This window comes from Pyrgilauda ruficollis, unplaced genomic scaffold (assembly GCF_017590135.1).
Source record: "Pyrgilauda ruficollis isolate IOZ18807 unplaced genomic scaffold, ASM1759013v1 scaffold25, whole genome shotgun sequence".
NCBI classification, from domain to species: Eukaryota; Metazoa; Chordata; class Aves; order Passeriformes; family Passeridae; genus Pyrgilauda; species Pyrgilauda ruficollis.
In genome coordinates, this window is record NW_024523822.1 from 11,242,191 (window position 1) to 11,262,117 (window position 19,927).

General features: G+C 39.1%; 1 protein-coding gene and 1 non-coding gene across 6 annotated transcripts in view; one reads left to right on the forward strand and one right to left on the reverse strand.

Annotated features, from left to right (window-relative positions):
* OXR1 (oxidation resistance 1) overlaps positions 1 to 19,927 on the forward strand; it is a 257,574-nt gene that overhangs the window by 42,305 nt on the left and 195,342 nt on the right. The gene's annotated exons all lie outside the window — the stretch shown is intronic.
* TRNAL-CAG lies at positions 6,985 to 7,067 on the reverse strand. The gene has a single exon. It is a non-coding gene; the product is annotated as a tRNA-Leu (tRNA).

Genomic DNA, 19,927 nt, shown 5'->3' on the forward strand with positions numbered 1-19,927 from the left:
GCTACAGGCCACCCAACCAGGAAAACCTAGTGGATGAGGCCCTCTGCAGATAGAGAGGAGCAGCCTCATATTCTTACAAGCCCTGGCTCTCATGGGGGGCCTCCATCACCCTGATATCTGTTAGAGGGCGTGAATCAATAGCTTAGGATGTGCTGACAATGTGTGTTCACAGCCCAGAAAGCCAAACATGTCCTGGGCTGCATCAAAAGCAGTGTGGGCAGCAGGGCAGTGGAGAAGATTCTGCTCCTTAGCTCTGCTCTTGTGAATCCCACCTGGAATTCTGTGTCCAGCCCTGGGGTCCCCAACACAAGAAGGAAATGAACCTGTTGGAACAAGTCCACAGAAGCGAAGCAAAGATGGTCAGAAGGCTGAAACACCTCTCCTGTGATATCAGGCTGAGAGAACTGGGGGCTGTTCAGCCTGGAAAAGAAGGCTCCAGGGTGACCTCATAGCACCTTTCAGCACCAAGAGAGGGGCTGTGGAAGGGCTGGGGAGGGACTTCTTACAAGGACATGTGAACAAGAGGTAATGCATTTAAACTGCCAGGGAGTAGGTTTAGATTAAATATAAGGAAGAAATTCCTTACTGTGAAGATGCTGAAACCATGGACCAGGTTGCCCAGAGAAGTTGTGGGTGACTAGAAGTGTTCAAGACCAGGCCGAATGGAGCTTTGAGGCACCCTGGTCTAGCAGGAAGTGTCCCTGCCCATGGCACAGGTACTGGAATTAGATAACCCTTCCAACCCAAACCTTTCTATAATTCTATTCTAATGTCTTTGTTCCTGCTATGAAAATGTGAGTCTGAAGACTGAAATATGTAAAGCTTCCTTCTTAGCCTGTATACTTCTTTCAAATGTATATGGTAGATGGGGAGTCTCCTGGCAAGGGGAGAAATAAATACAACAGATGCACAGGAAGAGCAAAAAAGCAATGAGAGTAGTTCCAAGAATTGAAGATAGCATTAAAAGGTTATTTATCTTGTGGCAAATAATTGCATTTTGCCTGACTTTTATTACTGTGAGAGATGAGAAATATTTTGGCATTTATTATGATAAGCAAGTTGTAAACAAATTATCATGTTTCCCTGGGTATTATGGAGCAATGCTAGATGCTTCCACAGCTCATGACAAAGACAGGAATCCTTATTAACAACATAGGGAAAATCCAGAAACCAGAAAAATTATGTATCTTAGAGTATTCCAATTAAAGTAATGAATGCTGTGGTCTTAAAGCCTTTATAAGACATGAGGAACATTGCCCTTGCCCATACACTGGCTTGCATGCAGTTCCTCAGGCAGTGCAGAGGTAGGCTCTGGAATGTTTTGCAGCAGCATGTGAATGCTAATACTTTCAGAAAATGTCCAACCCCCTTTTTTTTTTTTAATGGGAAGGTGGTTAAACACTGAAAGAGTTTGTCACAAAATTGTGTGGTCTCTGTCCTGGCAGACAATCAAAACTGGCTTTGGCCCCAAGCAATCTGCTGCAGCTGAGCTGGCTCTGGGTGGGGAGGATCCCAAGAGGCCCCACCAGCCCCAGCAACCTCCTTGCAGGGTATGAAACAAAGAAATACCTCTACAATAAGAAATCTCTGAGCCCCAAATTTCTGGAAGCAATGAGGCTTTGTCCTACTGTTTGTCCTGCTGATCACCATTGTTTGTATTGATTTGTGTCTCAGGGCCGGTCTTGGCCACTATCCCAGAGGATGCTGATCTGGGCTGACCATTGGTCTGTTCCAGCATGGATGTCCTTGCATGTGTCAAGAGGATATTGGGCAGATAAGGAGCAAGTCTAACTATGGAGGACAGATTATTTAGGAGAGGAGGCAATCAGCTACGCCTGTGATCCAGGCAGGGCAGCCCAGGAAGAGTCCTGACACTGAGATTTTGCATGAGGTTTTGTTTTCTTATCAGTTCTATGATGTAAGGCTGGGGGGCCCTCCTCTTTGAGGAGACTTTGAAGATCCTGGGTGCTTTGGTGAGTAGTCTGTGTGTGTAGCTGTGCAGCAGCAATGGTGACCATCCAGCTAATGCTGTGCTGTGGAGAGTGGGAGCTGCCAAAGTCTGGCCTAGAACTGGCACTAGCACTGAAGGAACAGGAAAATAAGTTAATTCCAGTTAAACCTGAGTGCACTCTGCGATAAGGGCTACTACTTCTAGCAGCAAACAACTAGTGGTTTGGCTGACAGTAAAAAGACAGCATTGTCTTTGAAAGGGGAATGTGGCTTTTGCAAATGGAGCAAGACTGGCTTAAGGACAGGCATGCCTACCAAAAATACTGTTTTATCCAATAATTTTATGAAGAGCACTAGCAGCAGAAAGAATAACAAGCTGCCCCATATTCTGAGCGTGTCTGTGTGTAGGAGATCCAGATGCAAGCATAGCTTGTGGCAGGTAGATTTTTGCCTCTGCTGTAGCAAGGATCTCTATGCTATCAGAAACAGCTCTGTGTTACTTTCACTTTCCAGGCAAGTCTGTTTCCTCACGTCAAAACTGCCCTTTGGACTTGCCCCTCTGCAGTATGAGTTATGCCAGTAGAGATCCAGGACGCTTGTCCTGGGACATGAGCTGCTGCATGCATCATCTTTAGTACTGTGATTGACTTGCATTGTCTGAATTGGTTCCAGTTTTCATAAAGCTGACATTTAATTAACATCAGAGTTAACCATCAATGTCCCTAACAGAGTTAGTCCAATTTTCATGTTTTAATAATTGTGAACAGCATGGAACCCCAGGTAGATTCCTTTCATTGGGGCAAAAAAAAAGATCATTAGCGACTGGTAATGGATTGTTTCTCGCAAAGATAAACGCAAATTCAGACATGCTTTGAACTGTCAGTGTAGGCTTGCTTCAATGACAAAGGGAACAGGTGAGCTGTGGTATCCTGATTATTCCTTTTACTTTGGTTTTAAAAAAAACCTTTGAAAACCACAAAGTGTTGGAAATATACTGTCCTATCCACTAATGAGCAGTAGAAGTAATGAGATGTCTCAAAACTCCCTCAGTGTCCACATACTTAGCAGATACTTGTCTGTACTTCATCTAAATCTTTTCAAAGTGGCTTTGGTGTCAGGAGAGAAATACTGGAAGTAGTTTCCATCTATTTCAGTCACTCAGTGACTCATGCTGAGTGGCAAGGTCAGATTAGATCTGGGTATCTGTTGGGCTTTGTGATGAGCATATGAGATGGTCTCTTCTGTGCTGTATTCTCCCCTAGTACATGGGCAACAATCATAAAATCAGGATGAGGAAAGTTGCTGATAACTGTTTGTTTGTTGTGAGAAAAAATTTTATCTGAAGGAATAAGTTCTATGTGGTAATATCCTCACATGCAGGATGGTGCAGTAGTGGTAATGGTGGAGTCCCAGCTTGCCCATAAAATTATCTATTTCCCTGAAACCCCTTCAAGGGGATTTCACACAGAGTGTGGGGTCTGCCTCTCTTCTTTCCCCTTGTGGTCAATAAGGGCTCTGCTCACATGTACAGCTCTGGCTGGAGCTGCAAGGGAATCCTTATTCCTCATTAATTTAAAGGTTGTATTTAATAGAGGCTTCCTTAAAGCAAACTGACCTTTGGTAAAGCACAACAGCTTTCTGTGGCTTTTACCTCCTGTTTGCTTTGGCACTCTGAAATACATTTGTTAGAAAAAATGTATAGTCCATAGAGAGAAAAAGGGAAAGATTTGTCATTCTCTGTATCTTATTTACCAGAAACACTGCCTTGTGCACCATGCCATAGAGAGAAAAAAATTCTGAGCTCTTCATTTTTCTGTACTTCTCACCTTGTGACATTTTCTCACAGGAAATATTCCCAGCACATGCAAATGTTGCGAGTTTGGTCTCAATCCTTGTGACTAGCAATGGATAAGATATATGCGGGTTCTATCTCACAAAAAACTGATCATGTGCTTCCTTTAATAATGAAAGTTGTTTAAGTCTGAAGATCTTATCTAGCTAATATGATTATTTTAGTTTTAAATTGACTGCAGTGCTGTACATATTCATGTGAAGAGCCTCACTAAAGAGCCTGTATATAAAAGAGTGCAGATATCTGTATGTGATTATGAAATACTAAGCATACATGCTGATAATCAGATTTTTTTTTAAGTGAATGTTTCTTCCCCTCAAATGCCTCTCTAGATTCTGTCTAGTCCATCTTGTGAAAGTTTCTGAAAGCAAATTTGTAGGAAGAGACTTGTCTCCACAGAATTAATTTCTGTCAGTTCTGTAAGTTTCTGTGTGTTTTGCTGAAATTTGGTGCATATTTGTAAAAGTGACTGTTACATACATAACATTAGTGAAGAATTTGACAGATTATTCGGTTCTGTTCAAGCCTTTAATTCAGGAGAAACGATCTGCTTGAGAAAAGGAATTGAACTTTATACAAGTTTCCTAATGAAGCCCTGTGGTCTCTGTTGTTTATGATGGCCTAGGATTTAACCCTCCATCTTGATCTCTCTTTAGTTTTGTTCATTCTTACAGTCTGTAATTATGGAAGAGTTGGCTTGGAAGACTATTATATTTTATTTTGTAATTATATTGGAAATCCAAATTAAATCTTATCTGCATATATAATTTACCCATTGCAATGTGTTACTAGAAGGGAAATGCTTTTAACTACAAACTATGAAGAGATCTAGGCTGCACAGTTTTTATCCTGTGGCTCTGTGCATCTGTAATGTTGCTGCTGTTTCACAGAAGATTTGCATCATGGGATGAATCCTAGCACCACTGAAGTAACTTGTGAAATGCCACTAGAATTGGGGCTCTTCTTATCTTGAATGGTGGCCAGAGCCCTTTGCAGTTCTCTCTCTCTGCCCTGCCATGCAAGACTCTCAGTAGGGATTAAAGCAGGGCCAGGAAGGGATTGTACTAAAGGGCTACAGTCCTGAATAGGTATTTGAATGCGTAATTATTTAATGGTCTTCTCATTTGTAGTTTTCTAGGATGCTTGAACCATCTCATACTGTAGATACACCTGGGCTGATTTATATGATCTCAGTATTCATATTGTAATTGAAATGAAGCTAAGGAGGTTCAAAACCTCAAATTTGCTGTTTATCTTCTTTAATTATTATTTAATTATTTAATGGTTTATCTGTATATCTATATATACATATATATATACCTTTTTTCTTTAAACTTTAGGAAGAGTCTACACTCTTAGTTTAGATCTAATTACTTCTAATAATATTGATTTGATGCCTCTATAAGGTAGATACTACTTTTGTAAATTGTGTTGGTGGGACTTGATGATTTTGATTTCAGGTTTTGTCCAAAATGGATCCCACAGGAAGACCAGACAGTCCTGCAGCTTCAGAGTTCAGGGTTACTGCTTTAGGTGGCTTTAGGTGGCTGCCTGTTGATTTTGTTGTGTTTGGCAGATCCAGACACGCTGGACTTGCTGAGTGTTCATAGCAGGCAAATGTGCTGCTTCCATAATTCCAGTACTGGTAGAATTGCTGTCAGGAATGTGGAATTAAACAACTTTTAACAGTTCAGGAGATGAAAGCATCCCTGTATATGTTGACAGCCTGTAGTGCTGCTTGCCTAGTAAGAATGGATGAATTAACACCACCCCTTGGGTTAAGTCCTGGAGAAAAAACAGATATATATCCTCAGTACTCAATGTACACAAAGTGTGGTAGAGAAGTATTTTGTGCAGGTAGCACTCTACTCAAGGACTGCTTAGTAGCATTTGCAGATGGAAGGAATTAGTTACCTTTGTCAGAGTTTATGATCACATAATTAAAACACTACCTGTTTGTTTCTTCCACTGGGATAATTCATTGATTCACCTATTTTAGCTGCTCATTGATAATGATCTAGTGTTATGTGTTTTCAGTGGTCATTATTGTATGCCTGCTGAGGGCTTGCAGTGCTGGATATTTGACATTAACTAAAAATCCTTGTGTTCATTCATGGGAAGAATGTTCTTGTGACTGCTGTTTGTGGTCTTATTTCTCAGAAATACTTTGTATTCTAGAATTTCACCTAATGTGTATTTAACTCTAAATGTATAACATGAAAATTTAATTAGTTTACTGATTCATATCTGCTTTTGAGAAGTTTTTAAATTTAAAAAAAATCAAGAATACAAAGCAAAATCCAGAGTCTTTTAGAGAGCAAGTTAAAAGTAAGAAAAAAACATCTAGCACTGAGGTGGAAAGCTGTAGTTTTAGAAAACATCTAGAGCCAAAATAACTGCTCACCTCTGGCAAAAGAGGGAGAGAGGGAGGTTTTGCCTTCTCCTCTGTGTGCTCTCCTTTTCTCATTCCCCTTCTCCTGCCGCTTAAGCAAGTGCCAGAACGCTGCAGGGGATTGTGTGGCAGGTGGGTGCCACTCCCTAAAGGAGCAGAAGCCCATCGTGGGGCAGTGCCAGTTGTCACTGCAGGGTGAGGTGCCTGGCCTGGCATCCAATGTCACAGCGAGCGCAGGGAAGGTGGAGGGAGGGCTGCTGCAGCTGTGCTGGTGGAGAGCAAGCAAAACCCCACCAGATTATGGGGATTGCACTATGACCTGCTCCCTGCTTTAGGCTGAAACAACTAGATTTTCCATTTTAATTTAGGACACCATTCTAAAATCTTAGAATAGAACAGAATAGAATAGCAAGTTTAGTTGGCAGGGACCTGCAGTGATCAACTGCCTGACCAGTTCAGGATTGACCAAATGTTAAGGCAAGTTTCTAAGTGGATTGTCCAAAAGCCTCTAAAACATTGACAGGCTTGGGGCATTGACCTCCCTCGAAGCCTGATCCGGATTTTGTTGCCTTCTCAGTAAAGAAACGCTTCTTATTTTCCGGTCTGAACCCCTCCTGACACAGCTTTGAACCATTCCCGCACTTCCTGTCGGTGGATACCAAGACGATATGAGAAGTACCTCCCCCTCCTTTTTCTCCTGAGGAAGCTGTGGAGGCCGATGGAGCCTTCCCTCAGCCTTTCTTTTTCCAAAGTGAGCACAGTCAAAATCCTCAGCCACGAAAAACAACGTTGTCAGAAGTGGGATTCGAACCCACGCCTCCAGGGGAGACTGCGACCTGAACGCAGCGCCTTAGACCGCTCGGCCATCCTGACCCACGTGGGGGAGCTGTGGCGGCGCTGTCACTGACCATTTGTGGATATTTTTAGCGCTGCGCTATTGTTTTTCTATTCTCAGTGGGTCTTAAAAAATATTCCAAATGGGGACGTATTTTGTGTTGACTCTCTGGAAACCATAATAACTGATGTTTATTTATACATTCAGCTGTTGGGTTCTGTGAGTGAGTGTTAGCGTGTGGAGAAAGAAGCAGGTACTTTTGCAAGTTTATTACACATGCCATGAAGCAAACATTTGAAGCTGTACAGAAATTAATAAAAATGTGGTATGCAGTACGGTTCACAAGGACATTGCTTAAGGCTAATTTGTTTCCTGTAATGTCTACAAAGATCCCCCTGGGATATGTGCAAGTTATTAATGGTAAGAATTCTCTGATATTTGAAAGGGCGCTGTGACACTGAAGCAAATTGTATGTTGAAGATTTTTTTCAAAGAAATTCATGTCCTTCAAAACTGAATCTGGGAATCTCCAAATATACAAATTTGTGAAGACTTGGGAGTAAAATTAAATATGAAAGACAAGACGTGTGCTTATTTAGAAGCATCAGGTTAAAGTACACTGTCTTTGTTTGGAAAATAAACTTACTAGAGAAAAAAAAAATGAAATGGGGCAACCAGAAACTGACTGTCAGAAATGGCAAATAAAATATTTTTATTTTAAATATAAATTAATAATATAATTTATGTTGATCATATAATTAAATTGCTTCATAAGTTTCTAAGGAATCATTAAATAATTTAGTATCAATTAGTTAATTTATATATTAAATTAGTTTATTTATAAATTAAGAAATCAATATGTTTATTATATGGACATTATATGTAAGATTATAACAAAAATAATAATTCAATTATATAATTTATATAATAATTTATATAAATTATATGCTTTAATAAAAATATAAAATTGATATATAGAATATATATGAATCTATAAAAATTTAATATAAAATAATATATTTATAATTTATATATTAAATTATACAATCATTTCTTAGAACCTTAAGAAGCAATATTTTCCCATGACAAAAAAAGACAACTGTCTCTACTAGATTGGCCAAAAATTGGTACTGGTTTTATCTGATACTGTTGCTTCTGTATGTAGAAACCAGTTCTTCCGGCTCTAGTCTGTCAATGTCTTTCTCTCTGGGGAGCCCAAAGTGCTGGGCCCAATACTTTGGTGCTGTCTCATGGGTGCTGAGTTGAGGAAATAATGACTTGTCTTGACCTGCTGGCCATGTCCTTCCTTGGAGCCACACAAGAGTTGACTGGACAAGGCTCTGTCTCGTCCTGACTTCAGAGTCAGTCCTGTCTTCAAAGCTGACTTTGCCTTGAGCAAGGCTTTAGGGCAGGTAAGTGCTAAAGGTCCCCTCAAACCTAAGCTCTTTTGTGATTCTGCAGCTATGTGCTGTAATTTTGGACAATTTTATGTAACAATGCTTGTGAATTGAGAGTATTAATGCTGTATCTTGGCTATTCTGTAATGTGTCCTGAAGCTTTGAACTTTTATCCTTGTACTCATTCTAGGGCAACAAGCAGTCTTGTCTGAAGCCCAGCTGAATGAAAAGATGAGCCTGTGTAAAAATATTCTTGTAACATACTGGAAATATTATGCTTTTTATGTTGGGAGTCAGGAGTTATGCTGTAATTTATGCTGCATTTCCGCAGTCTTGGTTGACTTACTGGAAGCTGCAATTTTCTCATATTTAGAATTAGTAATATATTTAAATGCTATAGAAACAGGGCCTTGGAAAGGTCACAAAATATGTTTATATGTGCTGAAATAAGAGTCTTAGCCAATGTGATGCTGTTTGTTTTATTGGTTGTTTTTTTCTGAACAATAGCTGGTGGACTGAGCAGAACTTTTTCCAGCTCTGGTATATAGCAAGATGGACAGAGAGCAATAAGCAGAAATAGAGATGGCAGAAGTTTGACCATAAAAATCTACTCATAATGTAGTAACTCCAGGATGAGCAGCATTTACAGCCTACACTCTTTCTGCTGTCAGCACAGAGCTTTCTGGGTCTTCAGCCAGCAGCTCCAAAACCTTGTGCTCCCTACTGATGATGTAAAGCTGACTGAATGTGTCTTGAATTGCTGGTAAATTAACTAAAAAGGTCTTAATTTCAATGAAGTCTAAGTCGTAAAGATAACATTATCCATTGGTTTATAGACTGGTTGATCACACAGGAAAGCATAACTAAGTGCATACCAAACATACAGGGGCCTTAGTGAAGAATCTGGTCAAGTCTTCTCCTGCACAGCTCTCCCTTAACATTTTGGGGCATTTTTTGGCTCAGAACTTCATTAACTACAGAGCTAATGATCTGTAGCATTAGGTCTGTTCCCTAAAAATCTGCAGATCTGGCTGACTTGCTGGTTAAAATGTAGTGGTACTTGGTATGCGGTTGCCATACTGACTGAGCTGTAGTAAGTGAACTGAAAACCTCAATAAAAAGGTCATATTTGAAAAGATGTACGTATTTCCCAAATCCTTTGGCACAGACTTATGTAGCTGCCTGTCCATCACACATTCAGGCTCATCAGACTCGAGGCTGGAGGTTGTTGATGGATGCAGGATGGATGCAGGATGTTGATGGGCCCAGCAGGTGTGTTCCTGTCTATCACTGAAGGGGTATCAGGGACAGACAAAGGTGATACAGAGACTCCATCATCAGAAGGCATGAAAAGACACTTCATTATTAGAAATCTACAGTTCTTATAGAAACAATGGTGGACCTAAGACCTGATTGACCTTTAGGAATCTTCTCTCACTCTATTGGTGAACTATGAATAGCACACTCTGGAGAATCATATTTATAAACAATGGTTACAGAAAGAGAGACAATAATTGTTTTAATTCTTTCTCTGAGCTTTCTCACAGCTTGTCACAGCTTCCCAGGAAAATCCTGGGACAGATATGTCTTTCTCTGTTCAGAGGATATGTGACTATCACACCCATCCACTGAAAATAAAGTCCCTGGGATGCAAAGTGCATTGGTATTACCAATTGAAAGGGTTTGCTCTGCTGGTTCCTGAGTACATGTTCTGATGATAGCAGGTGAAGAAGAAACTCTTTGGCAAAGGCATCACTGTTGATAGTGTCTCATATTTGCCTTCTGCTGGTGTCCAAGCTAATCAGTGATTTGCACTGCTGTCAGGATATAGCAGCAGTTGATGTGTTTGAGTGCTGGGTCCAATATCTCTAGCACTGGAGATAAAAGGCATCACATATGAGAGGCCTCTTTCCCACCTTTGCTTATCCCTCCTGTTACTCAGTATCCCTTCCTTGGACATTTTGGGTTTCTGTCCTGCTTTAAATAAAGCTTCTCACAGAGAGCATATTTTGTGCTTTTTTTCCTTGCTTTGAATAGGAGAGTTGCTTTCCTTCTTTATGTTTCAGGTGTCTCCCTGGGACCCTGAAAGTATTTTAAAAGAATGACTGTATCCAGTGGAACCATTTTCTCTCCTTCCAAAGAGAAAATGGAGCATGTTATATGGGTGATAATGAGATTAAATGTGGTTAAATGGAGACTTGACTTCAAATAATGATGCCTTTTCACTATTCTTATAACTTCACATTTTGCCCCCAGTTCTGCAAAAGCAAATGTTCTTGACTTTACAGGTATCTCTAATCCTGTTGTCAGGCCTTTTTTGGTTGCACAAGGAGAAATATAAAGAGATGCATGGACTCAAAATGTTGTCAAGGAGGTGGGAAGCTCTCTTCCTGCCCCCTGTAATCTTTAGGGACCAGACTCACTCATTTATATGAAAAATATATTTATATCAGTAGCAGAAAGAGACTATAGGCTGGAAATGACACTGCTCTGTGTCAGAACCATGTTGTCTCAGCTGCCAGCTGTCTTTGCAGCAGAACTTCAAGTTGAGTTGTAGTCACAGGTAGGAATAGCAATAGAGGCTTTTTCCTGAGCATATTTCCTCTGTTCCAGTGGGAATTAGAGATCTGAGAGGCGCAACTGAGGAAAAAAGTAATCATTTTACTCTATTTAAAGTATACTGAGAATCACCTTACTCAATTTAATGGGTCTTTCTTATTAGATAACTCATCCTCAAAACACCTTATAAGTAAGAATGCTCATAAACCTCCTTTGAATTAAGTACAATCCCTTAAATTCCCCAAATATCTTCCTTTTGAAGATATAAAGCAGATTAAATATGTGGAACCATGTGGTGTTTATAGGAGATCAGGCATACTAGAGAAGCTGGCATAGCATGTCTGCACTGTCTGTGATAATAAGAGAAGATGCCTCAGGAGCATATGTTATCAGCAGGATCCAGGAGAGATACAGCACCAGTGTGTGAGGCGGGGGAGGTAGGATTCCTTCTATCCCCCTCGATATGGATGTCAAGTATCAGCTTTTCTTTCCTCCCAAATCACTATTTTGTCAGGAATGTGAGCACCAACTGGAGAATTCATTGCTCTGTCATTGCTGTCTGTTGAGTTGGAATATTTTTTTTCTTAGTAGTTTTAACTCCAAGCGAAATTGAAGATTTCTTCAAAACAAAAAGATAGAACTGCCTTTTTGTCTTTATGTCTCATGTCTGCTGTTCACAAAAGTCACGGGTGTGGGCTGTTGTTCCTGCTTAAGCTAAGGCATTAAGAGCTGTGAGGGTAGTCAGTGGATTTCTTCTCTGTTTTCACTTGCACACGCTCAGATGAACAGCTGAGCTCAGTTCTGTTCCTAACCCGTCCTCTTCCTTTCTGGTAACCATCAACTCCCATGGATGTAAGTAGTTACATTTATGGTTACCAGTACAGGGCATGGATGGGGATTTGTATTTAACATGGCTGCAGTAAAAGGTAACTTGATAGCTGACACTGGAGCAGAACTTGACCTGCAAAATCCTATTTAACAATTGATGAGCAAGCATCTTACCTGACTTTCAGCTTCCAGCTCAAGTGTTCAGCAGTGAAAAATATCCTTGTGCTTCTTAAGAAAAGTAAAAAAAGAAAAGAACCTGTAAATCATTGGAGATGTGATAAGCATAGAAAATTACAGTGACAGAATAACTATATTTTATTGTTAAGGGGGACTTTATTTTTACTTTTATATAGCAAATTCCTAAAATATTTGAAGGACAACTGCATATTTATACTCTATTAAAGTTCTGTCCCTATTTATAAAGGCAATAGAAAACAAACTATTGAACTGGAAGGAGTCTTGTCAATTATTTATATTAAATGAATCAGATGATGTTGCATATCCCAGACTCTTAAGTGGAAAAAACAGTGACAAAAGTAGTTTATCACATAACCTGTGGTGGAGGCCGTGTGTCCTCTCTTGGCAGTTTCCAGGAAGGCTGAGACGTGGTAGAGAAGTTTCAGCTTAAACAGGGGTGAATAGGGTTTGTCTGGTAGACCTGGATGTGGAGAGCTGATGAGGCTAACAGAGGATTTAGTGAAGGGAGAGCTCAAGAAGGGCTTGCCTCGTGCTATCTTAGAAAAGGGAGAACCATATGGGCTTATCTGGGGTGTTTCAGGTGATTGTCTTTTCCAGATATTTTCCAGGGTAATAAACAAGCTTTGAATAAAGGACAATACCTGGCTGTGGCTTGGTTTCTATTTCCATGTTATAAAGCCACTTCCTATTTACTAAAAAATTCTATGGAAAGAGTAAATCCCAGGCCTGTTGGTACTGGATATTAGTTGTGCTTGAAACCTCCTTTTGAACACTGAAGCCCTCTCTCCTCTCCAGATGGAATGGATGGGATCTGCAGCCACTTACTCTCTGATACACAGGTGAATGTTTTTTCTGAGGTGCAGAGGAATGAATCTCCAGCTGATTTTGTAAGGGTCTATTTGAAATTAAAAAAAAGCATGCAACCAGTGAGTGCAGCACTGCTAATTATCACACAGTAAAGATAATGAGAAATAACAATGATATTATATAATATCTATTACATAATGAGAACGCTGAAGTATTGAATAATGATTAGTGTGTTATAAAACGTGGAAGGTTTCTTAAGAGTGTTGTATATTTGGAAAGTAGGATTTTTTTAGTGCAACTGTCAATACTAGAGTCTTGTATTATGCATACTGTGTTATGCAGTATGTAGAAGAAATAAGCAATACGTTAAGCGCAAGATATTCCAGCATTGACTGTGTACAGAAAAAAGTATCACAGTAGTTGTCAAATATTAGCCATCCCTTAGATTTCCCTCTTTTTCTAAAAGCGTGATATTTACATGTTTACTTTCCTTATCCCAAAGAGACATAGTATCTTTTTTTCTTTCCCTCAAAATGCTTTCTATTTGCATGATTAACATGTTCCTTGCATACTCTGAAGAATAATATCTGCTTCACTCTGGTACCCAGGCTGACTCCCCATCGACTGCTTTCCAAACGAACATAAGAATTATTTATGTTTGCAACAAAAAGAAATAATGCTGGTTTGGAGTGTGGTTTTCTTGTTGACATTTTAGAAACTGTTCCAGGCTCTTCTTAATATTTAGACAAACAAATGTGTTTGTTTTTTTCTGGTGCTGCTGTTGACATTTCCTAAGGGAATTGCTGTAGATGTTAACAACTTCCCAGCACAGGCGTGCTGTAATGGAAGAGTTCTTTGCTTGTGGCCGTGACACAAATTCCTTTTAACTGATGTTTTTGCTGAAAGTAATGTGATTGTGATAACTTATGTGAGTCAGGGTAAATGTGAATCAGTCCTGGCTATTTTGGGGAGCATAAATGTCTGCTAAACTCCTCAGTGTTTTGCTTCTTGCAGATATAACAAGTAGAAGGTACCGATTTTTTGTGTGCCTCAGAGCCTCTGTGCTGCACAAATATCTGCAGTGCAGAGCAGGAAGAAGGTCCATGAGGAGCATTGGTAATTGGTGAAGCCTGAAGGCCAGGGAAGCTTGTAACTCTGCCTTCAGAAATTGGTCAGTTTGGGGCTTGGCTAATTTTGGAAGCAGTAGCCATGAAAAGAATCACATAGTGGAGCGTGCCCTTGTGCGTGTAGTGTGGGCCCAAGGGCAGTGCAGGTGCTGATGTGTGTGAGCTGGACCTGTGCACTGCCGTATCTTTACTCTCTGGTCAGTACAGGCAGGCCATAATTACGTTAGCTATTAACCCTGGGCTGTCCACTTAGAGAATTTATATAACCTTTTAAGGGTGAAGGTTTTGAAGACTTTTTAAGCATGTTGGGTTTTGTTCTGGAATCCCAGATTAAAAGTCTGAAGCTCTTATATGCGACCAGCCTGTTCAGCATGTGTCTGTATTAAAAATGCCTGCAATGTTCCTACAAGAGTGAGTTATAGCTTACAATCTTTTAGCAAGACTATATTTTTCTGACTGGTCATGTATTGCAGATAGGGAACAGATTTTCCTCAAAACCCATTGCTGTTTTAAATCTTTTCAACTGAAAAACATTTCTGTCTCTGGGATTATCCTAACCTCAGTTATTATATTGTCTACATTTTCAGTGAAAGTGTAGAAAAACTTGTTTGCAAGACAGTAATGCAGCAGCATTTTGGCCACATTTGTTCCATTCCTGAGCCCTTCGGCTGAGGCTTCAAGAGGCAGTCTTTGTTGGTCTGTGGCTGTTCCCCTGCCTTGAAAAAGAACAAAAACTGTCAGGAAGAAAGATATTCATCCTAAGGGTAGACTCCAGTTACATTAAATAGAATAGCAGCCACTTGGAGATGGGACTGGAAGGCAGCCAAAAGGACACTGAAATTTTTCAATAGTCTGTCCCTATCCCTGTCTTCCAGTGATCAACAGAGAATGTAATTTCAACCTTCAAACTATTCACTGCAACCAGAGGAAACTGAATGCTGTTCTGGCTCTATTTTAAAGAGCTTTGTAACCTAGATGAGGAGATACTCTTATTTTAAATGTGCCTGTTGTTCTACTATTGCAGTAAATCATTGCAGGTACTACTGCTTATCGATTTAAGTAAATTGTCCTTTTGGCTGTCTTGTATGTGTTTCATAAGGAGAAAAGTTGACCTTGACCTGTGGAGATAAAACATTTTCAATTAGTGCTTTGATTAAGGATTTCTCGATGATCTCTCCTGCTTGCATCATTAGCTGGAGGCATTCAGCCAGGAATCACCAAGTGAAGTCATGTTCTGAGGCATTTGTGTCGTGACAAGATGAAATGACTTTCCTTTTAATGCCTGCAAAAGGCTTTAACTGTGTGCTTTATGAAAATCTCTCAGATTTATGTGTGTAAAAGCAGATGGCCTGTGACTCCTAGCAATATTACAGCCTCATGTACCTCCAGCAATTTCAGGCATGTATTTGCAGTATCATTTTTCCCTTCTTTGTAAGAAATCTCTGCACCCTCATGCCACTATAGGGAAGATGCAACCCATTCAGACGGGTGGGTCCTCTCAGTTAAAATAAGATCAGAAAGAGCTATCAGTATAGGTCTGCTGCCACCTGGTTTCAGACACTTCCCTTCCCTTCCCAGTGGAATCCCTATGAATGTCTTCCAAGGAAGAGAAGAAGTTGAGGCCTTTTAATTTAAAACATTGCATTTTAGTAAAACCAGGGATATGGAAATATAAGAAAAATAAGAAATTATAGTATGTAGGTAAAAATCTCATTCCTACTGTCAGATATTTGGGAACTTTTTAAAATTATGTATATTCTAATATTTGTGCAGAACAGTGTTTCTGTTTTTCTTTCCTCCTGAAGTGTAGAGTTGTATTTGTATGCTATTAAGAAACCCAACACCCTGTCCCTTTTTTCTCGACATAGTGGTAGTGAAATAGTTGCTAGGATAGGAAATAGATAGGAAAGCAGAGAGGTGAAAGGTGTCCTCTCTGAGTATGCTTTGGATGTAAAGAAGTAGAGATGACATTTGGCCTCAGAAAGACTATCTGTAGGATTCAGGAATTTAGAATCATAAGTACAATAGGTAGACACTCTCAGCTTCCCACAGAGTGGCCTGCTCTGTTTTGTGAGTAGGTGTCAAAGTACAGGGTAGCTAAATGTTCTGCTGCCCAGGTCGTGGGAGAGTGCCACAAATTATGGTGCTTATTATGAAATGTATGGGGTGTTGCACAAATGTGGAGTGTTATCTAAAGCACACAGTGACCATGGCTGGTTATTATGAAGAGCAGCAGTTACCACTGTGAGTAGTACATTAGCTTCAACAGAAACTACTTGGTGCATTCAAGAGTAAAATAATGTCCTTCAGTTTTTTCCTTAATGTAGGAAGGGCAGCTTTCTGCCATGCAAAAATCTGGATTTGCAGCATGTTCACAGCTAATGTGATCTTCAAGATGGATTGATCCAATCAATTTTTTTAAATGTTTGGCAAATAGAGGAGAAAGAGCCATCTAATATGCACCTTTAAATTCAGCATTTAGTAAACATACCAAATCGAGTGTATGGCTCAGATTTCAGTCTCTCACTGTGCTTGTGCTGAGTCTTTTGCTTTTAAAGACCATGATAGATGAGGAGAAAATAATGACAGATGTTTTGTGTAATGTGGATGGCATGGCTTGCTGTCATGGGGATCCTGGACTTAAAATGGGCACTGCTGTTATCCATGCCTATCCCGGGGGTGCTTTGGGAGAAGAGAGCTTTGTTCAGCCAGAACTGCATCTTACACCTCAGTGCCACACAGACCTGCAGATGCTAATTGCTTCCTAATCTGTTTGTCATTAAATGGCAATGAAATTTTCTAGGATTATTCTTTACTGAGCACAACTACTTCATTATAAGAACTCTGCTTGCCTTTTTTTTTTTTTCCACTGTGCTACAGTGAATAATGAGGGCCAAGAAAAAGACTGAATGAATAAAGAAAGGAGATGGAGAAAAGAGATATGAAAGGAGTGTAAATGAATGAAAATTAGCGACAAAGAAGTTACATATGTATAAATATTTTGACGGCTCTAGAAAAATGAGTAGACTCAGGACTATTTATTAAGGAAAGACATAGGACAAAAAAAACCCGCAACTTTTAAAATATGGGGAAAATAGGTGCCTTACATCATAGTAATAAGTTTTAATTTTTTTCTAAGTGTTTGAATTTAGAAAATAAAATTGAAGCAAAAATAGAAAAAGGAAAACTTAATAGTGGACCACAGAACTAAGAAGGTGACTGAAAAGGAAGAAAAACAGAGAGGGAAGTCTACCTAAATCCACTTTGCTCTAGTGCATTTTATGCTCTGAGTCATACATAGGGCCCCCAAACATTTCAAATAAATTTAAAAGGTGATTGTTTGCACCTACTGAAAATGCATGTTTTTTTTAACACAAAACGTTAATTAACCTGTGGAGCTGATGTCACAGAGACAAAATTTCTAGAGAATTCAAAAAAGTTTTCACATTAGTCAGTGGTAAAGAAACACTAAGGATTTTGTGAAGACAGTGTGATGTTTTTTCTAAGGATAACAGGAAAAATCTCTGTTGCTCAAGGAATGAAACTTCTGGCTGACAACAGTCTAGAAGGAGCTTTACTTTGGTTTTGCTCATGGGTGCTGGCTGCTTGTCAGTAACAGGACCCCTGTTCTCACAGTGGTTTTTTACACTTTTTTTTTGGTGTTTTAGTTCTTGTTATGAGATGAGGCTAAATCACACAACTCATGCTAGAAAAAAGTGGCAGAAAGAGATAAACCATTCTAAAAGTATTATGATCGGCCAAAGTCACTTCTGAAATCATGGCCAAGCAAAAAGGGGACTGCAGACATCATAGTTACGCCTACCACTCCATCCACTTCCCATTTCTGCAGTGAAGGAAAAGCTTTTTAGATGAAGGTCTAATGATTCACATTAGCTGGCATTTCATCTGCCATAATAATGGACCACAATCAAAACATAATAATTTATATTTCTGTGTGAGGTGTTTAAATACAACTGAATGAAAATTTACTCACAAGAAAAAGACACATATTGCTATTTTTGCCTCTTTAGTTTTTTTTTGTTTTTCTTGGGTCATAAAGGGCCTTTTTATTTCAGCATAGAACGACTTAATCTAATAGAGGAGTTTTTGACTTTTTTCTTGATTATTCACGTTTTGTTGTTAAACAATAGTTAAATGTTTGCTTCATTGGGCTAATGAAGGGAGAGTTGAGGTTTTCAGTGCTGAAGTGTTGCTTTATTACTGCTTCCTGTATAGCCATCTCCATCATATGTTTTGTCTTTAACTTGCCGATTCTTTTTATATGTATTGATTTTATGTGTCACCCTGAGGTGGAGTGGGGTTGTACCAGTTTTCTTGATTTCTTTCATTAAAATTACTGACTTTTAAACTCTCCTTTAGAGTTTAATAATAGCCACTTTTGATATAGTAATAAAAAAAGAAAGCCTAGACTTTTAAGAATATTCCAAAGAGGCTATAAAACAGATTATCAGATTACTGTTCACTTGAAATGATCATAGTGATAGAGAGATTAAAAGAAATTTGCATAACTTTTCAAACAGGAAAAAGAAAAGACAAGACTGATATCATTGTATCAAACGTGACATTGAAGTTTTGCATTTATTTTCTCACAGTTCTTTCTGGCCTGCTGTGTTAGTGGAGGACAATAAGCCATGCTCTTCTTCCTCTAGGTTCTGATTTTCATCTGGAGAAAGGATACTTGAATTGATCTGGCTATTTCATGGTTGCAAACCATAATTACTTGAGAGTGCAATTTACAGTTAAGAACCATTATGGCATTTAATTTAAGCAGTCAGAAAAACACTGGATTAAATGTAAAGATAATGTCACATTGGAAAAGTTAATTCCTGATGTACTGTTAAGTCTTAAATTCACTTTGCAACGAAGAAAAATGTAACTCAGAAGAAAAGGAGAAAGAAAGCAGTGCATTTTCCCCTGTGAGCAAGCTGGCAGAGAATTTTCACAGCCTTCCTTCCATTTTATGTCTGGACTTAAAATAGTTACATAAAAATGTAGAAGTAATCAAATATTCCATATGCAAGATGAAATTCATATGTCTGATTTTTTTCTGACCGACATATATGCTTGGTGGTCTTCTTTTCATACGTGTTTAGTATTGTAGAGCAATTCCCTGGAAGGTACAGGAAAGAATGTGAAAACTGATGAAGTGAATTCAAAGAAGGAATATGAAGAATAGATTAAGAAATTATGGATGAACAAATTATGGAGGTAATTTGAGTCCATGATAATATGGTAACACTTCCCAGTGGCTGTACCCCAAGGATACCAAATCGGTCTTTATTCCTGTTTCTGGTCCCCACTCTCCCTTCACATGCATTGCCCAGTGAGTTAACAGTGGGCTTTCTGGTCATGAGGTTAGACCTTCATCTATAAGTAAAATAAGTTCATGCTAAATCCCAGCTCTGAATAGTGTTGGGTAACACAAGAGAGGGAAGTTCATTCTCTGTGTAGGTGAAAGTTCATTTAAATATAGTTTATAAGAGGAATAACTTCAGAAAAAAAAATTCCCAAAGGAAATTACTGCAGCATCTAGTTTGATAAGGAAGTTTTAATTTTCCTGCACTGGAAGTAATCTTACAAAATTGCCAAGAATTTTGCTGCTGATGTTAGCAGAAGCAAGTTCAATGCCTGGATGATTTCTTTGTTAATTGATGTTACTGCTCAGAATTATCTCCTTATTGTAGCTTGACTTCATTCTTTCTCTTTTGTTTTTTATCACAATTTATGAAAGCAAAAAAGGCTTACAAATGTTTAATAAACCTGTTCCTCTGCCACTTTAAAACTGTTAACCATGTTCCATCTTTATAATGATGGCTTAAATATCCTTTTCTGTCATACTTCTTTTCTAACACTTCCTTTCTGGATGGACCAATAAAATAGTTCTAAGGGAATGTACAAACATATTAAGGGAAATTTTTTTTCTCCTCAGTATCTTCAAGAAGCCAGCCCCACTTCTGGAGCA